General features: G+C 39.3%; 1 protein-coding gene across 11 annotated transcripts in view; it reads left to right on the forward strand.

Moving 5' to 3' along the window:
• The window catches only part of NFIB (nuclear factor I B), a 227494-nt gene that overhangs the window by 9686 nt on the left and 193164 nt on the right, over positions 1–24644 (forward strand). The gene's annotated exons all lie outside the window — the stretch shown is intronic.

Below are 24644 nucleotides of genomic sequence, written 5' to 3' on the forward strand. Positions count from 1 at the left end.
GATTTGTGAAGATAGATTGAAGAAAGAAAGAAAAACGCATAAAATGCTTTCTGCATTGCACCATCCGTCATGAGAATCATAAAGCTTGAAGCAACTCTTGGAGACCACATTTTCAGATCCAACATTGATTTTGCTGTTGTTTCGAGGCTCCGCCATAAAAACCTTTCATTATTTTACCCTGTGCATCTAATTTGTATCCTCTCCTACCTGCCAGTACATCATCTCTTCTTAACATCTGCTGGCTCTTTCTTTGAAAAAAAAAAAAATCACATCAGGATGCTTTTGTGTTTTCCCTTTTTCAAAACTTTTTTTTTTATTTTTGGGCAAATATAGGCTAATGATGTCGTTTTGCAGTTGATTAATGAAGGCATCTTAAAAGATAAGTCTGCAGTCAGTGAGGGCTGCCTGTTTTCCACAGTGACCTTTTATTTCTCCTCTAAGTACAAGAAAACCCACTTAAGTCTGTTTTATATATCAGGTAAAGAAGTACAAAGAAAAACATGAAAGAAAAATCAGAAAAGAAAAATGTGATGTTTGCCATGGAATGAGCAACAACATTACCTTTCCCCCTTTTTTCTTTCTTGCCTCACTTCTAAACGACTGGGAGGAAAACGAGAGAGAGAGCAGGGAGAATGCCAAAGATGGTTGCCACTGGCACCAGGATTGGCATCAGCCCCTCTTTGTTTAGCTCAGGATGCCTGTGATTTGTTAGTTGGCATCCGCATTGCAGTGTGGAGTGATGTTACAATATATTGACAATTTCCAGATCTAGAAATGTCAATAGTCCTCTTAGTTATTTATACAAGATCATAAACTGCATCTCTTCTCCAGGATGAAATAAAGACCAACATATAATAAAGTTTCATTGTTGACCAACTTCCTATGCTTTTCTTTTTCCCTCTTTCTCTTTTGGTTCAACCCACACACACTTTTTTTTCATGCCCAGAAGCCTCATCTTTTTTTTTTGAAATGTGGAAAGAGTTACTATAGCTTTGACACAAGCTATAGTGCTACATCTGCATCTGATATGGTTTTGGGGAAAATTTATGCATTTCGAAATCATTTTTGATATATAGTTCATTAGACTTTTGCATCACATGGCCGCAAGGCAGTATTTTCTTTAAAGCTCAACCTCTTTGTTATTCAGCTTCTTCTGTGCATATAGACTGGTTGGCCGCAATTTAGCCCATTTTTTCTATTTCTCTACATTAGCAAAGGGTCATGTTCAGTAGAGTCATTTATAACATTAGGTAACCCCTCCCAATTTACCTAAAATATACACATCATTTGGGAGTAACTGCGTTTAAATCCATAAAAATCACTGGACGTTATTGATGCAGAGGGCTGCGCTTCGGCTGTTTCGTTGCTACAAGAACCGCCATTTTGTTTGTGAAGTGCCAGGCGAGGGGAAAAAAAAGGCAGACAGTGTGCTTGATGCCAATAATGGTTGCCAGTGGCACCGAGGTTGGCATCAGACCCTCTTTGTCTAGTTGCTGAATGCCTTTGATTCGTTGGTTGGCATCCGCATTGCAGTGGGCACACTGGAAAGTTTCTGACAATCCCTGAATGAAAGCTGCTTGCTTGTTTGCTGCAGCAAACCTTAGCTAATGTAAAACCCTTTCTTTCTTTTTTTACTTTTAGGTTTTTTTTTATTTTTTAAGATTGGGACAGATTAAAGGCAAAAAAAAAAAAAAAAAAAGAAGAAGAAAGAAAGAAAGAAAGCTCTAAAGGGGCCTCCATTTTCCCAAAGATATTAAAGATGCCCAATGATTCCTGGGCAGGTGGTACCTCTTCCCCATATTGTCTTTGTTATTGCGTGTATGAAAGCAAAGCAAAGCAAAACAACACACAGAAAGCAGGCAAGCCTCGCACAGCACACCTTCCAGAGACACACGTGTGCTTCCTATAGGATTCGGGCTGTGCTAGGAGGAGGGCGTGGAGGACCAGCCAAATGGAGCGGTGTGCGGTGTGTTCATTAGGACTGACTATTTCTTTCAGTCACATCACTACGTACCCTCCACTCCCACACTCCCAAAATGTATACCAACATGTTGAGAGGACCTCACTTTTCTTTCCAGTTAGTGTAAATGATTAAAAAAAACACACAACTATGTATATGAGTAAATCTGAAGGAGGAAACCTGTATTTTTAAGGTCTGATATAAATCCGGCATCCCTGAATGTTTCAGTGTTGCATCAAAACCTGGCCAAATTCTCAGTGCACAGTTCTGCACACCAGGAAAGCCAACCAAAAGGCTGAAATAATTTTGGTTGAAGTTTCCTAGACAGTTAGCATTAATATTGCTTTCTAGTCAACCGCCATTCTCTGGTTAATTAATCAGAAGGATTAGCAGTTCTACCCAAAGCTCTGCACAGAAGGAAGTCTGGCCTATGGCAGGCCTGGCGTTGCCAGGCTGGGCCCTGCCTGACGGGGAAAGGAAGCCGGGTGGGGTGAGGCAGTGGGACTGGGCTTTCTCAGAGGCAGTGCAGAGTTCGGAGGAAAGAGAGGTCGCAACGCACGAGACCTTTAGAGAGCTCAGGAGGTAGTCACTGTTCTCATGAGTTTAACAGATTAGAGTTTGAAGGAAGCCGGCCTAACTGATTTTTGGACTGTACTTTGCACTCGTATTAAACATGTTTTGGAGGCTAGCGAGAGTTCAGGAACCTCATGGCTGCCGGCCGAGGGGCATTTGCCTTAGCCTCATGGCTCCCTGAAAACTGCGATCCACTGTTAGGGGGCAACTGCCGTTGTTTGATGGTTAAATGTTCATTAAAGTACACATTGAAGTTTTGAAAACTCCAACTTGTTTACAGGGGAGGTTGTAATCCTGCTTGTTTTTGAAACGGAACCCTTCCTGGTTGTCACATACCATCAGCAAGGAAGTGAATGCTAGGAATTATTTTCCTCCTTCAGCCCCTGACTTGTGGAATCCTTTGGGGGCAACAATTATTTCTTTATGAAAAGCTTAAGTAGATAATTGTTTGCGAGTTGACAGCGGGCTTTAACATTTTAATACATTCCACTTCGTTTGCAGGTATTTCCCATCACGGGGAACGGGAAGCTTTCACAGTGTGTTAAAATGAGGATGATCTGGGGTGTGCTGGCCCTGTGAAAGGCTAGAGAGCATGAAGTCTGTAAGCACGTTTGATTAAGGGGAACACGGCTAAGTTTTCCTATCCCGCATCCTGTCCTTGACTGAACTCCTGAACTCTAGTGCTCATTTGTTTGCATTCTGGCTCGCACACAGTTCACCAGATAAAGAAGGGCTCTTATTGGCATGTCTGATGCCTAGGCTTAATGAGACCTTTGTGGGAACATATATTGTAAGATAAGATACTGAGCAATTTTCTCACTGATAAGAAGAAAACACGGTCTGAGGGGCCAGCAGCTTGCTCTCTGTGCCATCATGTCCCTGCCATGAGATGGTATGGCCAGACAACTCAAGAGTTAAACTCTGAGGCCCCACATGCCAGCTGGGGAGGCTTGGCATCTGTGTTCTGATATGGCAAACTAAGCTCTTGCATTGCTCTTAATATGATCTCACTTTTCAAAGGGAAGAGAGAGAGAGAGAGAGAGAGAGAGAGAAGGGGGGGAGAGGAGAGAGGAGAGGGAGAGAGCAGAGAGAAAGAGGTAGGCTCATTTGTAGTACCAATTATGATTCTTGGATATTTAAAAACTATAATAACCCACTTTCTAGAGGCAGCAAAGGTTGGTAAATATCCCAGTGACAGTGTTAGGCACCCCTCCACACTTGCACTGTCCCTCCAGACACACAGCCCTACATATTTTGAGATAAAAATATTCATCTAGATAATAGATTTGGATTTGCAAATGTTGTACACCTTGCCTCCTGTGTGGCAAAAGAACTCCATAGGTAAAAGAACTGAAATGATGTCCGTTATTCAGGAATAGTGGTAATTTGGGGGAAATGTGAATTGCTGAGACAGGGGACGATGGTTGGGCTTCCAAAAGGTGTCCCCCCCTTCTCCCCGATTCCCCCCTTGAACAGTGCAGTAGGTGCCTGGAGACTTGGAGCTGGGCGGGAGCCATTCAGGGAGCCCACTTATTGCCCCTGCTTTAGTTCTTTAAAGTTTCTAAAGTGGTTGTGGTACCTTGGAAGTATGTCTACAGATAAATGTAATATAGATTTGGTAGGATTTTTAAATTTACTTGTTTTTCCCTGAATTTGAGAGGAAACTGCCAAAAGGAAATCACTGTATTAATCCTCCAGGAACTTTTTCCTTTTAAATTTGGCACCACAATTTGAAACAACAACCCAAGATATCTGACTTTCACCATGCTCGGTGGATGGAAAAGCTAGACCAATGGGCTCCTTAAAGAACTCTTTTAGAGGACTCTGGCTCTTCCCACCTCTGCCAACTGGTTATAATTTAAGTATCTAAAGAGGGGGGGACCCATTGGGTAGCTGTGTCAGAATCTTCTGGAATTCCTAAAGTTGAGATGAGTTTTCATTTCTGTCATCCCAGTGGCTTACGTGATAACTAACTATAATAAAAGGGCTAATGATTGCTTTTGTGTGAAGCTCAAGATTTGCAGAGGGTAGAAATAGCATTACATTCTCATTGAAATAGGAAATTCTTAAATGCCTGTGAATTATGGGTGAAGGCAAGGGAGATCCCTGGCTCTGAAAGTAGCTTTCGTGGGGAGAGGGGGCGGGGGGGGGGGGCGGGGGGCTGGGGAGAAGTTTCTCTGCAGTGTGTAAAAAAGAACAGCATTTGCTAGTTTGAGGTTGATGCAAGTCGAACTCGGGACACTGAGGCGTTTTTCAGTGTCTGTGCTGCGGCAGAGCAAATGATTAGCCAGCATAAGGTTCAAAGCAAAGTTTTCTAACTCCCCCCCCCCCCTCCATCCTTGTGGAGGAGGAATACTTTTAGAAATCTCAAGGACTGGTGGTTATGCGATCGGAAACTGGAGTTATTACAGCAGCACGCCTCAGTGCCAAGCATAGCAAGAGGGGAGCTTCCTCATAATCACGCTCACTTCTGTGGCAGCGTGGTATGTCTTCTCATGTTAAAGTGCTTTCTTGGGCCCTTGAACTCTAATTATGTGATGTGGTTAATTTGACTGAATTCAGTTGTGAGGATTTGGCCTAGAGAACAGATCCTCAAACTGCAGAGAACTTGTGAGAACTAAGTGTGCGCAGTGAGGAGAGAGTCTGTGGGGTTAGCTTGTATTAGCCTGAGCATTACAGGATGTGAGGCTAATGGGACTTGAATGGTTGGGTTTTTTGGTTGTTATATTATTCAGAAAATTGGAAGAAATGGCTACCAATTAACCAACGAGGTGGAAAGACCTTGAGGCTGAATTGAAGGCCACACGTACCCCCTCAAAAAAATTTTTTTTCCTGGAAATTTAAATTAAGTGATATTCTAAGATGGGAATGCAAACTATTCTTGTGCATAAATATATGGTTTGTAATAAAACACTGAGATACACATATTTTCTCTGTTTATAATGATCGTTTATACAGGACAGCATTGATGAATCACAGACAAATTAAAGAACTCTGAATAAGGACTATATAATTGAAAATATGGGGTGATGGATGAAGTAATTTTACTAGCTGAGAGTTGCCTGGAGGTTGTATATTTTCAGAAATTTAAGTCAGTTCAGAGCATGTAGTAAGTTATGGCTGAAGCACAAATCAGTTGAAAATGGGATTTGTTTAAGTAAGTGCAAAAAAGAAAAAAATCAGAATTGCTTTTGAAAAAAGATTATTTTACCCAAATATATGCAGTTTTCAAATTCTGGTTAGCTTCAAAATAGAAAATTCAATAAATAGTATCCAGTTGAATTTTAAAATACATAGATCTCCCACAGAATCACACAAAAGCATTTAACAAACATCTGTTAATATTGTGACATAAATATATATTCTGATGTTGAATGAAGCTGAATATTTTTTTTTTCAAAACTCGCTTGTTCAAAACTCCCATTGGGGGAAAAAATAATACATGGGAGAAATGAATTGCTGTTAACAGGAATGGTAGAGTTTAGAACACAAATCTAGTCATGAGCCCAGATGTTAAGAAAGTTATTTGAAAGAGGGCGAATTCTGTAATTCATGTGCGTAGGGGATTACATTCACGTCTATGTTAATAACACGAGGATGTCAATATGAAGTCTATACCCCTCTATTAGTGAATTCCAAAGTGTGAAAAATGTTCCTGCTTAGGACAACTTGTATTTTATTATTCTGACATCTGCAGTTTCTGGATGGATTACCTTAAATTTGCTATGCTATGTTAAAAGCCTTGTTTTATGAGGTCGGTCTCAGCGTCTGGCCTTGGTGTCAGGAACCCTGCTACGTGATGCAACTCGCCTTGTTAGGTTTAATTGACCAAAGCTGATGTGTTAAAACAATTCATTTGTGCTGTAACTTATGCCCTGGCTAAGTTGCTACCTGAGTCCTTTGACCTTGACTTGTCTGGGTCATGAAATGGCTGCAAGCTGTTTGACCTTTCTATTGTGCAGCAATGTCACTGTTTCCTCTTATTCTTTTATGGTAATAGCTGACAAAAAGCCCCAGCCCTGACTTTACACCCCAGTGGATTGGAGGCGTCCCTCTGCAGTAGCTCCGTCTTCCCTGTGACATGGTCAGGCTGGAGAAGTGAGTTTCTTTTGTTTGCGGACAGTGATGGGGACAGATTTGCAGCCCTCCTTGCTGTAGGAGGTGAGGGGTAGTGTTCTGGCTTGGGGAGGCTTTTGGAGTTCTTCTGGTGAGATTTTCAGTTTCCGTGTTTTATGATGATGCATATCACAATTTCCTTTCCCCCACTCTTCTGAGGTCAACTTTTCAGCTTTTTATATTTATGGCTTCCTTAATAATCACTTTTCAACGTTTTCAGCTGTTACAATAAAAATATTTTATTGTCCTTATATAGGGTAAACATGGTAAATTCAGTTATGCTTTCGGTTACCAATGTGTAAGTCCTAAAACGATTGACTTTTAAACTTCACCCTATAAATTTTGGTCCATTTTTGGAAAAAGCTGTAGGCTCAACATGTAGGACAAAAAATAAAAAAAAATAAAAATGAGAGTAATGTTGCCACTTTATGTATTCCATCTCATTACGTAATTTTAGAGGAAGCCTATTTTTTGTGACTTAAATAGCTAAATTTTATGACATAGTAGTGAACCATTAGTAAAATTGAAGTTTCATTTCTGTGGGGATTTTTGCCAGTATGAGAAATTAAATATTTATTTTAATGGATATAAAAATTGTGTGTTTTTTTTCTATTCTCTATTAAGAGCTCATATGCAAAAGCAGAGAATTTTATATCTGTTCTCTTCTGCAGCAGTGAAATAATTTTATTTTTAAAATATTGGAAATGCCTTCTAAAATGTTAAAACAGATATTTTTATCCTACCAAATTGTTCTTTGCCAAATATGACATTGTAGTTCATGATTTTTCCTATATTTGCCAGATTAAATATTTAAAATCCAAGCTGTTACATTTTATTTTTACATTATTAGAGGAAAAAAGGAAGTTTAAGTTAGAATGTGCATTTCCTGACTGGTATGTCGCATACTGTTTATACATGTGTGTGGGTACACTGACAGATGAGACACAATGTGGTGCAGGCAAGAGAACCTTGGGAAAAAGCGCTCCATTTTTCTATTCCCATTTAAAAAAAAACAAAAAAAACATCTGAAATGGCAGGTGAGAGGGTTTTTCTTCTTTCTCTTTCTCTTTCTTTGGTGGTGGTTGTTTTAAACTATTTCTCCCCCAGGAATGTTCCCAAGATCAAGGAATTTAACTGCTTTTCAGCATTAAATATATGGATAATCCAGCATCCTATAATCTCAGGAGAGAGGGTGCAGGAAATGCACTGAATCAGATTTTAGTCAGTAGCCTCTGTTTCTCTCTCCTCCCCTCCAATAACCAATCTAGACTAGAAGATACCTCTCTTGCCCTTTTCTTATGCACTGGTGTCCTCAGTGGTAGTGCGGACGCGGACACGGAGTTGGGTTGGGATGTGGTTAGTGGGCTAATGGATCATGTGCAGTGGGGCTGTGGTACAAAAACAGCAACCAGCCCCTGAGGATTTAAAAAATGTCTATGACTTCTTCCAGAAGTCTGCCTGAGTTCTTCCATTGAAAGCAATTGAAATGGATCTCAGCTGTTGCGTTAAAGAGGTTAAGTTCCTGGACCATGGGTAATGGGTGCGTGCATGCGTACATGCTTGTGCTGCAGAGTTGGAGGGAAGTTAGAGAAACAAAGAGAGAGGTAGGGCTTACATCTTGCAGGGATTACATAAGAAGGAGGGCTCACTCGTAGATTGAGTAAATAGCGTGCAATTTAAAGTATTCTGTCATTCTCTGAATTTTGGATTGCTTTGGGAGTAGAGCCCATCTCCCTCCCTCCCGCCTTTTCGGTCTTTGTGGAGCATAGAAAGGAAGTGCACGAATCTGACATTTTGGGTTCTAGTCTTGGTTCTGCCCTTTATCAGCTTTGTGACCTTGGTCAAGTCACGTAAGCAGCCTACGTCACAGGGCTGTGTTGAGTTGTGTTAGGATCACATGAAATAATTAGGGTAAGTGAAAGCAATACTGTCAATTCTAGCCATTGTTACTGTAAAGGGACATAACCTAATGTAGATGTCCAGAGAAACTACCCAATAATGAAGAGAAGGAGGGGTTGGGCATTAAATAAGATCATCAATTAATTAGTTGTTATATATTTCAGATGATAAGACATTCCAGAGAGAAAATGAAAGTCCTGATCACAGTAATGTGTATAGATATTTGTTAGTGAATCCTCTGAATGTAGGCACGCAAAGTTAGCTAGTTGTATGTAGTTTGAAGTTGATTTAAATTGGAATTACTGTGTAAATTTTAGCAATCCTTTATATCAGAATTACCAGGGAATTAATTTCTTGGTCAATCTAGGAGTATTTGAAAGGAAAAACATAAAATAATTTTATTAATGGCACTCTGAGTAATTAACTCAACTTTTGTGTCGAATGAAGTGTATCCTAGCAAGTAACTCATTGCGATTCTCTATATTCCATTGTACTCCAGTAAAAGCACAAGACTTTTATTTAGCAAAAAATTAAATTGCCAACATTTGGGAGCGCTACACTTATGTTTTAGATTTAGTTGGACAGAAGTGATGATGATGTGGCTAGACTGGATTGTTCTTGAAGAGAGCAAGCTGCTGGTTTTTAGATCTAAGCCTGAACATGTCTTTATTTAAAAATGACCTCTGGTTGGGTTGAAATGCAAGATGTTTAATTAGTTACATGAATTGTTTTGATTTAATTGCCATTTAATTCTTCTTCTTCTTTTTTTTTTTTAAGTCAGTCTTTCCCATTCGTCCTTTTTATGGCATTGAGAAAATTAATTAAATGATCTCTAGAGGAAAAAAGTTAATATTTCTTACTTACAGTGATTTCACTTTTACTAAGAACAACTGGAAGCAAAATGGGAAGTGGGCAAAACATTTACTTTTCCTTTCCAAACTAGATTTGGGATTAGCGTTGGACGTGAGTGGCTCTGGTTGGTTGGATCCATGTGGTCATGAAGCCACTGTGCGGGCTGGATCCTTGGGGAACTAGTCATGGTGCTTGCTGTCCAGGGCCAGTGGGTCTCCCCTCCCTCCCTTTGCACAGCAGGTTTGGGAAGTGGACAGATTAGCCCATATCCTCAATCCCTACGAGGGAAATACTTAAAATCGCATGTCACATCGATGCAGTGCAAAAAACCAAAAAAATTCATACTCCTATATGAAGCCTTTTTATAATCACAGCCAAGGGGTTCTAGCCAGGAGTTAATAAGAAAAGTTACCTCACTGTTTGTTCATCAGTTAAAGGGTAACTAGGGTGTACAGAAAGCAGAATCAGAACATTGATTAGCTTGTTTAGATCCTGGCACATAATTTTTAATAATCTGTGTCATGCCTTTTCTTTTTGAGAATATACCTGGATTTTTAGTTCTATTCATGCAATACACAAAAGTTAAAAAGCATGTATTTTAGTTCAGGAAACAAACTGCATGTGAAAATGTTAAAGATAGAAAATGTATTGCTGTTAATGGTAGAAGGATTTGGTATTTTGTCTTTCTACTTCCTTGGAAAAAGCTTTGTTTACACTCATGGTTTAAAGTTGATGTTGACTAAAATGGCAATGCGTACGTGGTTTTTAAATATTGGTTGTCTTTCAGGGCCTCCTGGACATGGTAACATATTTCTTTAAATTTCCTGATGGTGAAGCATTAATATTTTTGGATAAGACTAACAGTTATCATGTAACAGTATCTGTTCAGTCTCCAAATAAGGGAAAAGCTGCTTATAGTAATATGAGGATCACTGGTCTTACAATAATTAAATAGACTTGTTATACCACATTAATCTCTTTTGGAACATTTGGAATGACTTCTTAGTACTAACAAACACAGCATTAGGGCCTACAATTAATCTGCTTTTTGTATCCAACATTTGTATAATATAAAACATGTGTCTAGAGAAACATATTTCAGGTTTAAGATGAGTTCATAGGAGGACAAAAGGAAATTATATTGGACCATTAAGCAATATGATTCCAAGAACTGATAAAATAGGGAATTCATTTAGAGTCAGCATAGGTAGATGCATTGTTTTCAGTAAGTCTTTGTTTTTTGGTGGATACCATGCTTGGGCTCTCAGAATTACTTCTCCCCTGAAATCGAGGTTTTGTTCATGACCCACCAGGTACAGTATATGCAATATGACGTGAACGCATTTTTAAAATCTAATAATACAGGAGGTTGTGTTAACACCTTGTGAGCTGGTGTTTCTTGGTACCTGCCATTGATACAGTTATTCATTAATCGTAGAGAATATGAAGGAGACCCCGTTTTAAAGTCTGCTTTGGTTTTGTCCGGCGTTTCATAGAGATGGTGTAAGTTAATGACAGACTGTGCATCCACTAAGCAAGCAGCATGTAACAGATTTGTTGAAGGGACTTCTGAGTTAGGATTATGTTTACATCTTCTGTTGTGGAAGCCCCACGAGGCATACTTTCCTCCTCGATGTGGGCTCTTTATTGCGGTTGATGGGAATCCAGTCTTAGGTGTTCCAGTTACAGGAAAAATATTTTGCGAAGGATGAAGGATTAGTTCAATTTTAGGACAGATTGCATGCGTATGCACAGAGTTCTAGGGAAATGCAGAGATTATTGAGTGGTTTGCGTCCATTTTAGACCATGTGCCTGGGACCAGCGAACACATTGCCAGGGAAAAACACGATGTAGCAACAATATTAGATCATGCAAATGAGACTACTGAATAGTAATAGTTATGGGCAATATTTTGGAAAACACTGATTAGTGACAGTTTTATTACAGCAAATGTATGTATCAAGTCCCCAGATTTCATTGTAATGCACTGAAAACAGATGTCAAAGTGTCCCAAACAGAATTTCATGCTTAATCTACATATTGCATGGAAAGTACAAACAAACCATTTAGAATTCTGTTATTTAATCCTTTTTAGAAGGAATGAAAATATACAATTTAGATTAACTCCATTCTTTCTTTTAATTTCAGTTTTTGTTTTCTAGGGGCGGATGATATATTATTATTATTATTTTTTTGTTTCCTATATTCTTAAGATGCTTATGGGAGAAGATATATCTATATATGGACATGGTTTTAGCTAATGTACTTTGAACTGTAAGTTTCTGAACATAAGGTCTTTGCATTAAAAAAAGAAGAAAAATTAGGCTCTAAATTATTTAGTGGCCTGGTAATGGAATTACCTTCTTCTGTTCCTTTGTTTACTGATGTAGAATTTCACTCTGTGACACATAGTGATTGAAGCAGCATGCTGAAGGAGAAGAAAAGAAAATTAGGTAGCCTGACTACTGTTTGCAAGTACCTGGGAGCTTCAGGGCCTCTCAGTGACTCAGTTTCTTTATCTGTCAAGTGAGGAAATTGGCTTGAGGACTTCTCCTGTCCCTCTGAGTTCTGGCATCCTAGGAATTTGGCCTCTAGTTACCTTGGCTGAAGGGCATTGCCCTTCAGATTAAGCAATATTTAATGAAGCTTAGCATACTCTTATTAAATATGGGATTTTAATACATTTGTTTATGAAAGAGAAATAGAAAATGTGTAACTTGACTCTTGAGTAACACTCTCATGTTGCTCAATTCAGAGTCCAATAGTCAGATCGTTTGGTTCAATCGAGATAAAAAGCTTTCTTTTTTAAGAAAGAGGTCTTTAACTCATATAATTTTAGAGCTGGGGAGAATCCCTGGAGACCTTCTCACTATGCAGCTGTGGGTACTGAGTCTAAGAGAGGCCCAAAGACACTTTGGTTGCTTGTGTTCGTTTTATTGCTACAGGGGCATAAATAAGCAGAGAGAGAGAGAGGGAGAGGGAGAGGGAGAGGGAGAGGAGAGAGAGAGAGAGAGAGAGAGAGAGAGAGAGAGAGAGAGAGAGAGTTAGTTATTTTACATAGTAGCAAGCAAATTTTTTTAAAGGAACATAGAAGAAGCCCTAGTGGGTTTGGCTCAATGTTAGAGCTTCTGCCCCCGGACTGAAGGGTCACGGGTTCAATTCCAATCAAGGGCATGACCAGGGCCAGGTCTTGAGCCTGCAACCAATCAATGTGTCTCTCTTACACTGATGTTTCTCTCACTCTCTGTCTCTCCTCCTCCCTTCCACTCTCTCTAAAATGGAAAAATACCCTCAGCTGAGTATTTAAAAAGAAAGGAATATAGAGTAAAATCATGATTCAAAGTCTGGTATTATCATCTGTAACTTACTGAGATCAATTGATTCATGAGTCCAATTTTTTTCTTCTGTACCTTTTCATAGTCTTTTCTATTGAAGTCAATCTGCAGCCATGGTCTTCATAAAAATGATTCCTTTCTCTTCTATTTTCAGTGGATGGAAAGTACTATTTAAGTATGGTCAACTAATATGGAATTGGTGGTGGTTGGAAACAGAAAGAATCCATTAAAAATATTCCTGCCAGACTTCAATAACATTGTAGGTCATGTTTGAGATTAGTTGTAAGAAAAACCATTTTTGAGCGTTAGTTATTGGAAAAAAATATGGAGCTGGTTATGAGGAGCTGGTTTAAGTTTTGCTTCCTGGATTTCTGTAATTTTCATATTAGTTTAATAATTACTATATCTCTATTTTCCTTTGTGTGGTATATACCTCTCATCTTAATTTTAAACAATTGTTTTTTAAAGTTTAAAACAATCATCCATGTACCTTATTTTATTTGAGATGTTTTAAAATTTTTAAGAATTTTTTTCTTAGCTTAATTTTTAGAAACCAAAACATTAAATTCACAAGGGGAATTCAGTTCCAAAAGGAAACTTTACATGAATCCTTTTGCAAAGGTAAGAATTCTTATATAACACTAAAGATCTATCTGTAAATTATGCTTTAACAATGTATTTATGTATATCAAGGCATACCTGAATACAGCAGTGATTAAGTTAAGGCAGAGATATTAGTAGTAATGGAAAAGTTTAATATCAGCTACTTTTAGTAGCTAATTTCCAGTTTGATAGTTTATGTTTGGGAAAACTTGAAAGCATATGAAGTGGCACGATTGTAGATGGAAAAATAGATGAATAAAAGATGGGCATTGTGCAAATTCATGACCCCCAAATCAATGGAAGTGTTATGGAGCATTCCATAAAATAGATAATAAGTATTTGATAAATAAATCAGTATAAATTATTTAAACTGACTGGAGAACATTAGGGGCAAATCAGATGAGTGTTATTAAGAATAATACAAGGGAAAATCTGTTTTGTTTTTGTATCTCCACTAGTATAAAAAAATGTCATTTTCCCCTCATATATACTTTAAATTTTAAGAACAAGTAAAATAAAAGCATATGAAATGTGACATCCATATTAGCAATCGAGCTTATTCTGGAATCAAGCTATAGGTTCAAATGTTTACCTATTGTTCACTGTATAAGCGGGTCATTTCATTATATTTTCTAAGATTTAGTTTTCTGAGCTCTGGAGTGGGCACTGACTATACTCGGCAGTTGTGAGGACGAGATGAGAAAGTGCTTTTGAGGTGCCTAACACTGTGCCTGTCATATTTTAGGTACTCTGTAAAGCATTTGCAATTATCGATACTGCTATGACTTTTAAATCCGTAATCAGTACATTGTAGCCAGTGAGCCCTTAATTGTACATTGAATGAATGCTCGCCACCTATGCTGAAGATTCTGGAAGACTTGATCTCCCTTTTTTGGGGGCAGAACATTGTTAGGGAAAATACTCTGCCAAAAGTGGGAAAAAATATTAATATAGAAAAATCTAAAATACAGTATTGTAGTTGCTGTGTAATGTTTCATATTGATCCTTAAAGAGGTGAGTGGTATAGAACCACAGCAAATCATAATGCTCATTTCAGTATTTCTAGGTGACTTAAGGAATAGCATTTTCTGGGAGCATAAAGACATGCTGGATTCCTGTGTACATCTCTTCTTGGAATGCAATATACTTTATTTCTGTCCATTTTTTATAAGGTTTTTCATTTGGGTTATAAAGCAATTCCAGGCATAAACATAATCGGAAACAAAAGAAAACGTATCCATTACTGTTGCCTAGCAGGGAATACTTGAGGGAATGGTATTTATGCAGGACACCGAGCTTTTCATGAGCTTGAATCTTTTCATGAGCTTGAATCGTGATATATATTATTTCTCCTTTATGTCTCCAATAGTACTTAATTAAAGTCCACAAAAAGTTTGGAAGAGATAACACAGTATTTTCTGTAAGATTATTCTCTGAAGAACAATTCTGACTGTTTAGTCTTGTTTATTAAAAATGTTAGAAAATTTAAAAACTCATTTTATTGGTGATATACTTCAAGTGCCTAAAAAATTTTGGCAACTTTTCCTCAATAGTCACTGAATAATAACAACTTTTATCTTATTATTCATTTTGTCAGTCACGAGTGTTCTCCAAAGTGCCTGTGTGTATACACATACATATGTTATATTAATTTTTTATATTTGTATATGATTGCCATGGTTCCACATACATCATGTAGTCAAGGAAATAGAAATAAGAATTTATTGAAACATGTCTTTCAAGGGAAATACATAACGCTTGGGATAAAGGTGGAAAATGGTTGAGAAATGCATTTATTGAGTAGAAGCTCTGTACTGAGCACTTTTAATATTTTAAGGAGTTAGGGAGAAAATAGTGAAAGTATAGATGGCCTCTTCCAAAAAATTTGCAAGTAGAAAACAGAGGTTAAGGGCCACTTGCTAGTGTTTATGACAAAGAAAAATGCAAAAGGTAGTGGAACAATATACAACTAACTCACTCACAGTCTCACCAACTACTATATATAGTTAGATTTGCTGAGCTCTCTGGGAGCAGACCCTGAGGGACTGTAAGGGAAAGGTCACAGAGGAGGTGAGTCTTAAGCCTGTTTATCTCAGGGGTCATAGAACAAAAACAAAACAGAATGAAACAGATAACCAAGAATCTACCTCTTATATAAATGAACTCTGTTTGGCAATAAGATACACTGTCCTTCTAAATTGATCTGGTGTTTTGCTTTAAAAAATTGTTAGTAAAAGAAAAATCTAATAGGAAGCTTTAATCCAGGTGCTGAACTTTTCAGTACTAAATGGCTTTAATTGAGTAATCTCCCTCTTTTAAAATGTGGGTAGGAACATTGAATTCTAATATCTAAATTATTTTTATATGTAGCTTAGCTCTTAGATTTCAGTGTAATGCTATATACAGTATTTTTAAATGTTGTCTATAGCACCCTTTTATTCTGGTATTTTTTGTTTATAATCATATCTTGAATGGGAAATGTGAATATGCACTTGGCATGTGTTATACCATATAATAATTTGTTTTAGATATTTTAGAATTGGGAAGATAATTCTATAGGCAGCTTAAAACATCTTGGAAGCAGAATATTTTGCAAAAGAATATTTCATAGAAAAATATTCTGAATTAGATTTTGTGCCCAGTTTATATCACTATTATTATTTTAAAAATTTTCCTGGCCAGTGTGGCTCAGTTGGCTGAGCATTATCCCATGTACCAAAAGGTCGTTGGTTCAATTCCTGGTCAGGTCATATGCCCGTCCCCCAGTAGGGGTCATGCAGGAGGCAGCGGACCCATGTTTCTCTCTCACATGGATGTTTCTCTCTTCCTTCCTCTCTCTTTAAAATTAATAAAAACATTTAAAAAAATCAAGTGGGGCTCCCAAACTCAGTAGGAAAGAGAATTGTTTCAGTGTGATGAGGGGTGTTTTATTGTTGGGCTGAAGTATCTGATCTGATGCAAATGTATACTTTTGTTACTAAAAGCAATGGACTGGTAGAGTGACATACTCAACAATTAAATAACCCTCAGCTTTATATGTGGAATTTTCTTAATTATTTTGCTCTTTATAAATGATGCCTATTTCCTCATAAATAATTAGAGAAAAAATATAAAGTGAAAACTATCCTTTGGCTATAACTATCTATTATAGCTATTTAAAAATAGCATTTATCTTGAAAGGTTACCAGGCTTATTTCCTGAAGATAGAATGCAGTCTAGTGTGTGAAATTCTTTGTTCCTCTATGCTTTCCCTACTCCTCCAACAAGTAAAAAGTGAATATACGTTTTTAGAGGGCAGTGATCACCTTTTCTCTTTTTTCATACTACTCTTCCCTTCATTGTATAAAGGGATATACGATGTTGATTGTATAGTTGACTGTTGGTTGTGATATGCAAGTATAGTAAGATTATGATCACTGACATTTAAAAAGAAATCTGTCTCAGTTTGCCATTTTATGATAGCATTTTAAAGCCATTCAATCTGCAAACAAGTTGCTTAGTCATTCAACAAGTATTCACTGAGTACTTAGTATTGTATCAGGCACTATGCTAGGTACTGGAATTACAATATAGAGAAGACAGACATTTTACTAACTTTACAAGTAGGGAAAGACCATTTAAAAATAATTATCTGATGTTTATTGTTCTTGCTTCTAAACTAAAAAGCATCGCCATTAGATGCTTAATAAATACTTAGTGAAAAGAGTAATGGTAGTGATTAGATAAACATCACCTAAAGGAAATGACTTAGGAAAGCTTGTGACATTTTCTGAGAGAATAATGAGACAAGAGAATGGATGATTCTGATGAACAAATATAACTCTTCATCCGTGTGACAAAAATATTTTCTGTAGTGTATGTATGGCAATAACAACCATGCTCTGTGGCGTCTTGGGGCTTGTAGCTTTTCTTGCAGGAACTTGGAACCATTTCAGGCTGCCTTTCTGAACTCTGGCCTTGCTCCTCACTGGAGCCATTGCGCTGGCTCTGAGCGGCAGCGGCACCATATCATTCAGAAGTGAGAAAATCGCGTACTCTAGTGAAGCTTGGAGGAATAGTGAGTATCCTTTGGGCTTTGTGATGTTGATTACAATTAATGGAACAAACAGAAGAATAAAAGGTAGCATTGTGGGTATACCCGGTAATTTCTCCAACTACTGGGATGTCAGCAGATCTATTGCAAGTTTTGCAGTTAGCATGTTAGTTTTAAGGGTGACTTCTCACTGGAGAAGGTGACCAGGAGGAGCTTAGGGAGAGGGATCTTGCTGGAAGGAGCCATGAAAACTGTCACTGAGTCTGAAATCTTTTTATTTTTATTTTTTAAATCATTTAAAAAATTTAAATCATTTTTAGTTGCATGACTTTCAGCAAGTGTTTTAAACTTCCTTAGGCTTCTTTCCTTCTGTGTAAATGGAAATACTAATACCAATCTTAAAAAGTTTTTTGTAGGACTAAATGAGTTAAGGACTTGGAAAAGGCCTTGCATAGTGAGTGACCTGATGCTCAATACATCACTTGAGTTAAGGTGGGTAGGATTTTCTGGGACATAATGATTTTCCGAAATGCTTTTGAGTATATAGTTGTCCAGCTAACATTTAGTGAGCACTATATATATATATATATATATATATATATATATATCTATATCTCCTATCTAATAAAAGAGAAAAATGGTAATTGGCGTACGACGATACCCTTTTCATTGGCTAATCAGGGCTATATGCAAATTAACTGCCAACTATGATTGGCAGTTAACTGCCAACTAAGATTGGCAGTTAACTGCCAACAAGATGGCGGTTAATTTGCATATGTAGGCACAATGCAGGGAGGCGAAAGGGAAAGCAGGAAGAAGCCCCCTGCCACTGACAGTGATCGGAAACCCAGGGGGGGAGCTAAGAGCTGGGGGGCAGGGCAAAGGCGGCCCTGGGGCCGCCTTTGCCCTGCCCCCCAGCCATGATCGGAGAATCAGGCACCTTTGCCGCCCTGGCCAGTGATAGCAGGAAGTAGGGGTGGAGCCAGCGATGGGAGCTGGGCATGGTCGAAGCTGGCAGTCCCGGGAGCTAGGGGTCCCTTGCCTGGGCCTAAAGCGAAGCCCACGATCACGGGGCCGCTGCAGCTGCGGGTCCCCGCTGCCCGAGCCGGACGCCTAGGCCAGAGGCGTTAGGCCTGGGCAGGGGCGGAGCCTGCAACCGCGGGGAGCTGGGGGTCTCCTGCCCAGGGCTGACACCTCTGCCGGAGGCCTCAGGCCTGGGCAAGGGGCTGATCCAGTGATTGGTGATCGGAGGGTGATGAGGGTCAACTCCTCTGGCCGAGGCATCAGGCCTGGGTGGGGGGCGGAGCCGGGGATTGGGGGGATATGATGGTCCCCTTGCCCAGGCCTGAAGCCTGGGTCAGAGGCGTCAGGCTTGGGCGGGGGGTGGAGCAAGCGATCAGAGGGAGATGGGGGTCCCCTGCCCAGGCATGATTCCTGGGCCAGAGGCCTCAGGCCTGGGTGGGGGCCAGAGCCAGTGATCAGGGGGAGATGGGGGTCCCCTGTCCAAGCCTGACACCTCTGTCAGAGCCGTCAGGCCTGGGCAAGGGGTCGATCAGGCGATTGGAGGGTGATGGGGGTCAACGCCTGAGGGCTCCCAGTATGTGAGAGGGGGCAGGCTGGGCTGAGGGACACTCCCCCCCACACACACCCAGTGCACGAATTTCGTGCACCGGGCCCCTAGTATATATATATTGATTTAGAGAGGAAGGGAGAGGGAGAGAGAGAGAGAGAGAGAAACATCAGCGATGAGAGAGAATCATTGATCAGCTGCCTCCTGCACGCCCCCCACTGGGGATCTAGCCCAAAATTCAGTCATGTGCCCTTGACCAGAATAGAACTCAGAACCCTTCAGTCTGCAGACCAATGCTCTCTTGACCCAAATTGGCTAGGCTAGTGAGCACTTCTGAGAGTTTTATTGGTGTGACTTGTTTAATCCTCAGTAACCATGTGAGATACTTTATTGTCCTTTCATAAATGAGAACTCTGTGGTTGAGCTAGTTAAATGACAGAGTCCAAATTTGTCTCTGGAGTTCTTTCCTAATTCTAATTCTAGATGGTAAAGTTACTCTGTCCACATTAGGGTAGAAGGAAAATGTTATAACCTCTGCATATTAAAAAAGATAGGCTTATTTTAATTTAATTACATTTTAAAAAGGATTGAAATGATCATTTATCTTTGATTTGTCAGTAGTTACTTTCAACTTTGATTTATTCTGATATACAAAGTAAAGTTATAATGATTTCCAAGTCAACATTTTCCCCTAAATTAATCAGTCTTTTCTCATTTGTTGTTTTCTCCTATTCTATTATGCTTTTGTATGAGTCCCTGAAATTGGGTGTGTTGATTGTGTAGACTACAAAAGTTACATAGGGGAAATGAAATGGCCTTAAAGAGAGGATTAAGCAAGTCAGGAGCCATACATAGCCATCTAACTCTTCAATAATAAGCATCATGGTCTTTATGATTGATTTTTTATAAAACCCTCAGTATTCCACTGACACCGTGCTAAATTAATGGTTTTCCTTACAAGTCTTAGATTATTATTTCTTCTGTTTTTTTTCTGATTTGATAGGAAAGTTGGGACATTTTCTCAGGTGTATTGACGTCTGCTTATACCTGAGTAAATGTACTTTGGGTTCTTTCTGTGATAACAGTTTTTTGAAGAAAATAGATACATGAAAAAGGACATATATTTTGATTTCCATAATAATTTCTTTGTTAAAATGTTCTAAATAGAGTCAAAACTATTTTAGAATTTTGGGTGGTTTGTAGGGTAGAAACTCCCCTACTCCCTATTCCTATATGTTTTATTTATGCTTTGGTTCAGTGCATAGACTTCCTTCTTATATAAAATAATGAATGTTAATGAGAAAGATAATGTGATGGAAAGATCCACAAATGACTTCCCTTTCTCTTCAGAAATACAAGGATCCCTCTTATTATTACTGATTTATTTTTATGGTAATAATAATTATTAGTAACTAGAGGCCTGGTGCATGAAATTTGTGCACTCAGGGGAGGGGGGTCACTCGGCCCAGTCTGCGCCCTCTTGCTGTTTGGGAGACCTCGGGGGATGTCTGACTGCTGGCTTAGGCCCATGGGGAGCAGGCCTACGCTGGCAGTTGGATATCCTTAGCACTTCCATGGAGGCAGGAGAGGCTCCCGCCATGGTCACTGTGCTCGCGAGCCATGATCCTGGCTTCTGGCTGAGTGGCACTCCCCCTGTGGGACTGCACTGACCACCAGGGTGCAGCTCCTGCGTTGAGTGTCTGCCCCCTGGTGGTCAGTGTGCTCATAGCGACTGGTTGTTTCACCATTTGGTCGATTTGCATATTAGCTTTTTATTATATAGGATAATAATAAAAATAACTACAACATGTCAAGAATGTCTTATGTACCTAATGTAATCATTATAGTTACCCACAGAAGTCGGTATTATTATCATTTACTAGCTTAAAGAAATGAAGCTTAATTATCTTGGATAAATCTCTAGTCAAATAGCTAGGAAAAGATAGAGCTAAAATTTGGACCCAGGGCTGCCTCCTTCTCATTCATATTCCCAACTTTGCTAGTACATCTCCATTTAAAAACTTGTTCTTCAATCTCTTCTAAGTAAAACAGAGTTTTTTAAAGGAGATAGAAGTTACATTTTTTAATAATACATGCCCGTGAGGCCGAGTTAAAGAGCTGTCACCAAATCTCAGTGTGGTTTTACTAGAGGAAGAAATGATTACATGGTTTCTTTTTTCTGTCCAGTGTAAATATTTCTTCTTTCTGCCTGTCTGGATGTACCTTGGTTTACAGACACTGCTGGTCAGGCCCTTACTGAGCAACAAGCAGCAGAACTTTCTCTGTTGTTCACAAAACAGTCACACACATTGACTTTGTGTATTTGCCATAAAACTTGACTATAGATACTTTTGTTTTCCTATTTCTTCCATTTCCTTTCAGAGATGCTTTACAACAAAAACAGTGATGGCCCGGCCGAACCAGCTTGAGTTTGCATGGCCCTGCGCACTGTCAGGACTGCTCCTGCCCTGAGAAATGAGGAGTCCATTGTCCTCAAAGACATTATGTGAAAGCCCTTCACTATGAACTTTCAGTCAAGATGCTAGACTTACCAGTTAGTTACACAGAAACTATTCTGTCCAGGCTGGAATGTGGCAGTTAAAACAGGAGAACTTTGATCCCCAAGATAAAGTGGGTTCAGACACTCGTGCACTGTTGCCATTCTACCAGTTTTTATTTGTAGGTGATTTTTCTCCATTTAATCTAAATTCCTTAAACTTATGTCTAGTGAATGGTGAGAAGACATAAATCAATGAGTATTTGGTTAAAAAAACACACACATCCTTTAACAGCCAATGCAACTCATTCTCCTAGTCAAGAATCACAGTGATAGTTATGTCAGTTAGTTTTCTTCTAGAGTGTGTGCCGAACTTTAAACTCTGGGTATTGCTATCTTGAGATCTTTCCCTTGATATTTATGTGGTCAGTTATTTAATCTTTTAACCATGTCAGAATTGTTTGAGCCAGCTCTAAGATAGCAGTAACAATAACAAGTCACAACAGCTGATATTTGTTAAGCACTTACTGTATGCCAGGTACTGTGCTGTTAGGTGCTTCACATAGCATATGTCATTTAATCCTCACAACTACCTGATATGGAAGCCATTACAGTAGTTTCCAGGTTTATACAGCAGGGGGTAAGAGGAGTAGCAGGGATTTGAACCCATGTATTCACCTGACTGCCTGGGGCAACTCACCCCCACTTTCAGGAACCTGTTTACTGATATGTAAAAGAAAAGAAAGCAAACGCTTTTGCATTCCTGGTATCAGCTTATTATTAACATCAAATAAGAAAAGCTAGCCACACTTTTAAGAAATATGCAAATATATGAGATTATTTTAATGGCATTAACTCATTCTAAAGATCATATTTATATATTGCAATTTTTAATGAATAATCTCGTAAAATAAATCACATCCTATATACTAAAGATCTAATATGCTAATTAGACCAAACAGCTGAACGACCTTCTGGACGTCCTTCCAGACCACCTTCTGGACAAAGTCGGGGCTGCGAGGGGCTGCGAGGGCCAGCTGAGGCTGTGAGGGGCTCTGAGGGCTGGCCGAGGCATCCAGGGCTGTGAGGTCCGAGCTGCTTGCACAAATTTTGTGCATCGGGCCTCTAGTCTGTAAATATAAAAGCCTAAGTGACCATTATGACCGAACAACTAGAACAACCAGAGTGACTGGTCGACTAGTCGCTATGGCATACACTGACCACCAGGGGCAGATGCTCAACACAGGAGCTGCCCCCTGGTGGTCAGTGCACTCCCACAGCCAACCTCCCAAGGCCAGCCAACCTCCCTCAGTCCCTCCCCCCTGGCCAGCAAACCTCCCATGGTCCCCCCCCCCCATCCCTCTGGCCCTGTCTAGCAGCCAGCAGGCCCCCAGGTCCCGGCTGGCAGCCCCCAGGCCCTGACTGGCCCGGCCCCTTGGGACTGGGTGAGACGGTTCTGATAGGCCCTAATTGCCAGCCAGGCCTAGGGACACCATCCGTCCATGAATTCTGTGCACCGGGCCTCTAGTCATATATAAGTTGGATCCTTTAAAGTGGACCACCACATATAACATCATTGCCGTTTTCACATTTATATTGTTGCTGATTGTACAAATCATCTGTATTTAGAGGAAAAGTCATTGAAACAATACTGCATTTTATTCCAGAGTATCATGCTTAAGTAATTTGTTAAATATTTATTTCCCTCTTGATGCTCTTTGGTACCAGTTTGGTGGGGAGGGGAAGACTGGTATTTATCAAAAGAAAAAATGGAAGTAATAGTTCAGTCTATAGCCAGTAAAATGAGGTAAGTAGTTCAATAATTATTGAAAAAATGTCATCAGGGTAAGATGGTTTAAGCCAGGGGTCCTCAAACTACGGCCACGGGCCACATGCAAATACAAATATTGTATTTGTTCCCGTTTTGTTTTTTTACTTCAAAATAAGATATGTGCAGTGTGCATAGGAATTTGTTCATAGTTTTTTTTTTTTAAACTATAGTCCGGCCCTCCAACGGTCTGAGGGACAGTGAACTGGCCCCCTGTTTAAAAAGTTTGAGGACCCCTGGTTTAAGCATTTAAAAATTACTCTCCTGCCCTAGCCAGTTTGGCTCAGTGGGTAGAGCATCAGCCCTTGGACTGAAGGGTCCCAGGTTCAATTCTGGCTGAGGGCACATACCTTAGTTGGAGGCTTGATCCCTGGTCCTGGTTGGGGAGGCAACCAATGGATATGTCTCTCTCACCGTGATGTTTCTTTCTATCTTTCCCCATCCTTTCTACTGTCTCTAAAAAATAATGGAAAAATATCCTCAGGTGAGGATAAAAAAAAATAAGATAAAGAAATAAAATTAGTCTCCAAACAGTGCAACTTAAACCCAGCTTGTACAGTAGCAGAAGTTTTGATATTGAATCAGATTTCCTGAGTTCTGCTTTTCCCCTGAGTAGATATACAGATGTAAAATAGAATATTTTTAGAATGAACACTTAGCACAAAATGTTTTCTCTAAAATCTACATTTGGCTTTTTAAAGATAAGATTTTTTTAAAAGTACAGATATTTGACCATGCAGTATATACCTTGGGGTATTTATGAATATATACTTTAGCAGCTTTTATGTTCACTTAATTCATTTTCCTAAAAAAGACAGGTGTGGGGAGTTTGTGTGCATGCATGTGTGTGCATCTGAACGTGTGAAAATGCAGCTTAGGGATTACAACAGTTTAGTCAAGGTCATAAGTGACCTGACGTGCCCTTGAGCATGCTGTTTATAATTGCTGTGGTTAGTTTTCCTTCTCACTGTTTTTACCTATAATGTCAAAACACAATTATATGGAGTTGGTATGTTCACTAATAGCAGTTTATCTCTGCATGGTTTATAGACAGAGTCAAAAGCCAACAACTATAATTACATCCATGTTTCTAACTTAGCAGTGAGCTGGAAAAGTGTGGTTGAAGTATGCTGTGGGTAGAGTGCAGCCAGTAGGAATTATAGGGTAAAGTCATTGCTTTGCATTCTTTTGGTTTTACAATAATTGTTACTTAAATTTTGTTTTCTGGATTTTACCACTGTCTGTTGTGTTTATATGACCACATAAAGAGTGGTTGAGTTACGTGTCTCCCACTCTATTTTTCTTCTGCTTGCCTTCCTCTATAAATGTACTCGTTCTCCTTTCACTTTCTTCGGACTCAGCAGACAGTACATTACAG

This window comes from Myotis daubentonii, chromosome 11, assembly GCF_963259705.1.
Source record: "Myotis daubentonii chromosome 11, mMyoDau2.1, whole genome shotgun sequence".
NCBI classification, from domain to species: domain Eukaryota; kingdom Metazoa; phylum Chordata; class Mammalia; order Chiroptera; family Vespertilionidae; genus Myotis; species Myotis daubentonii.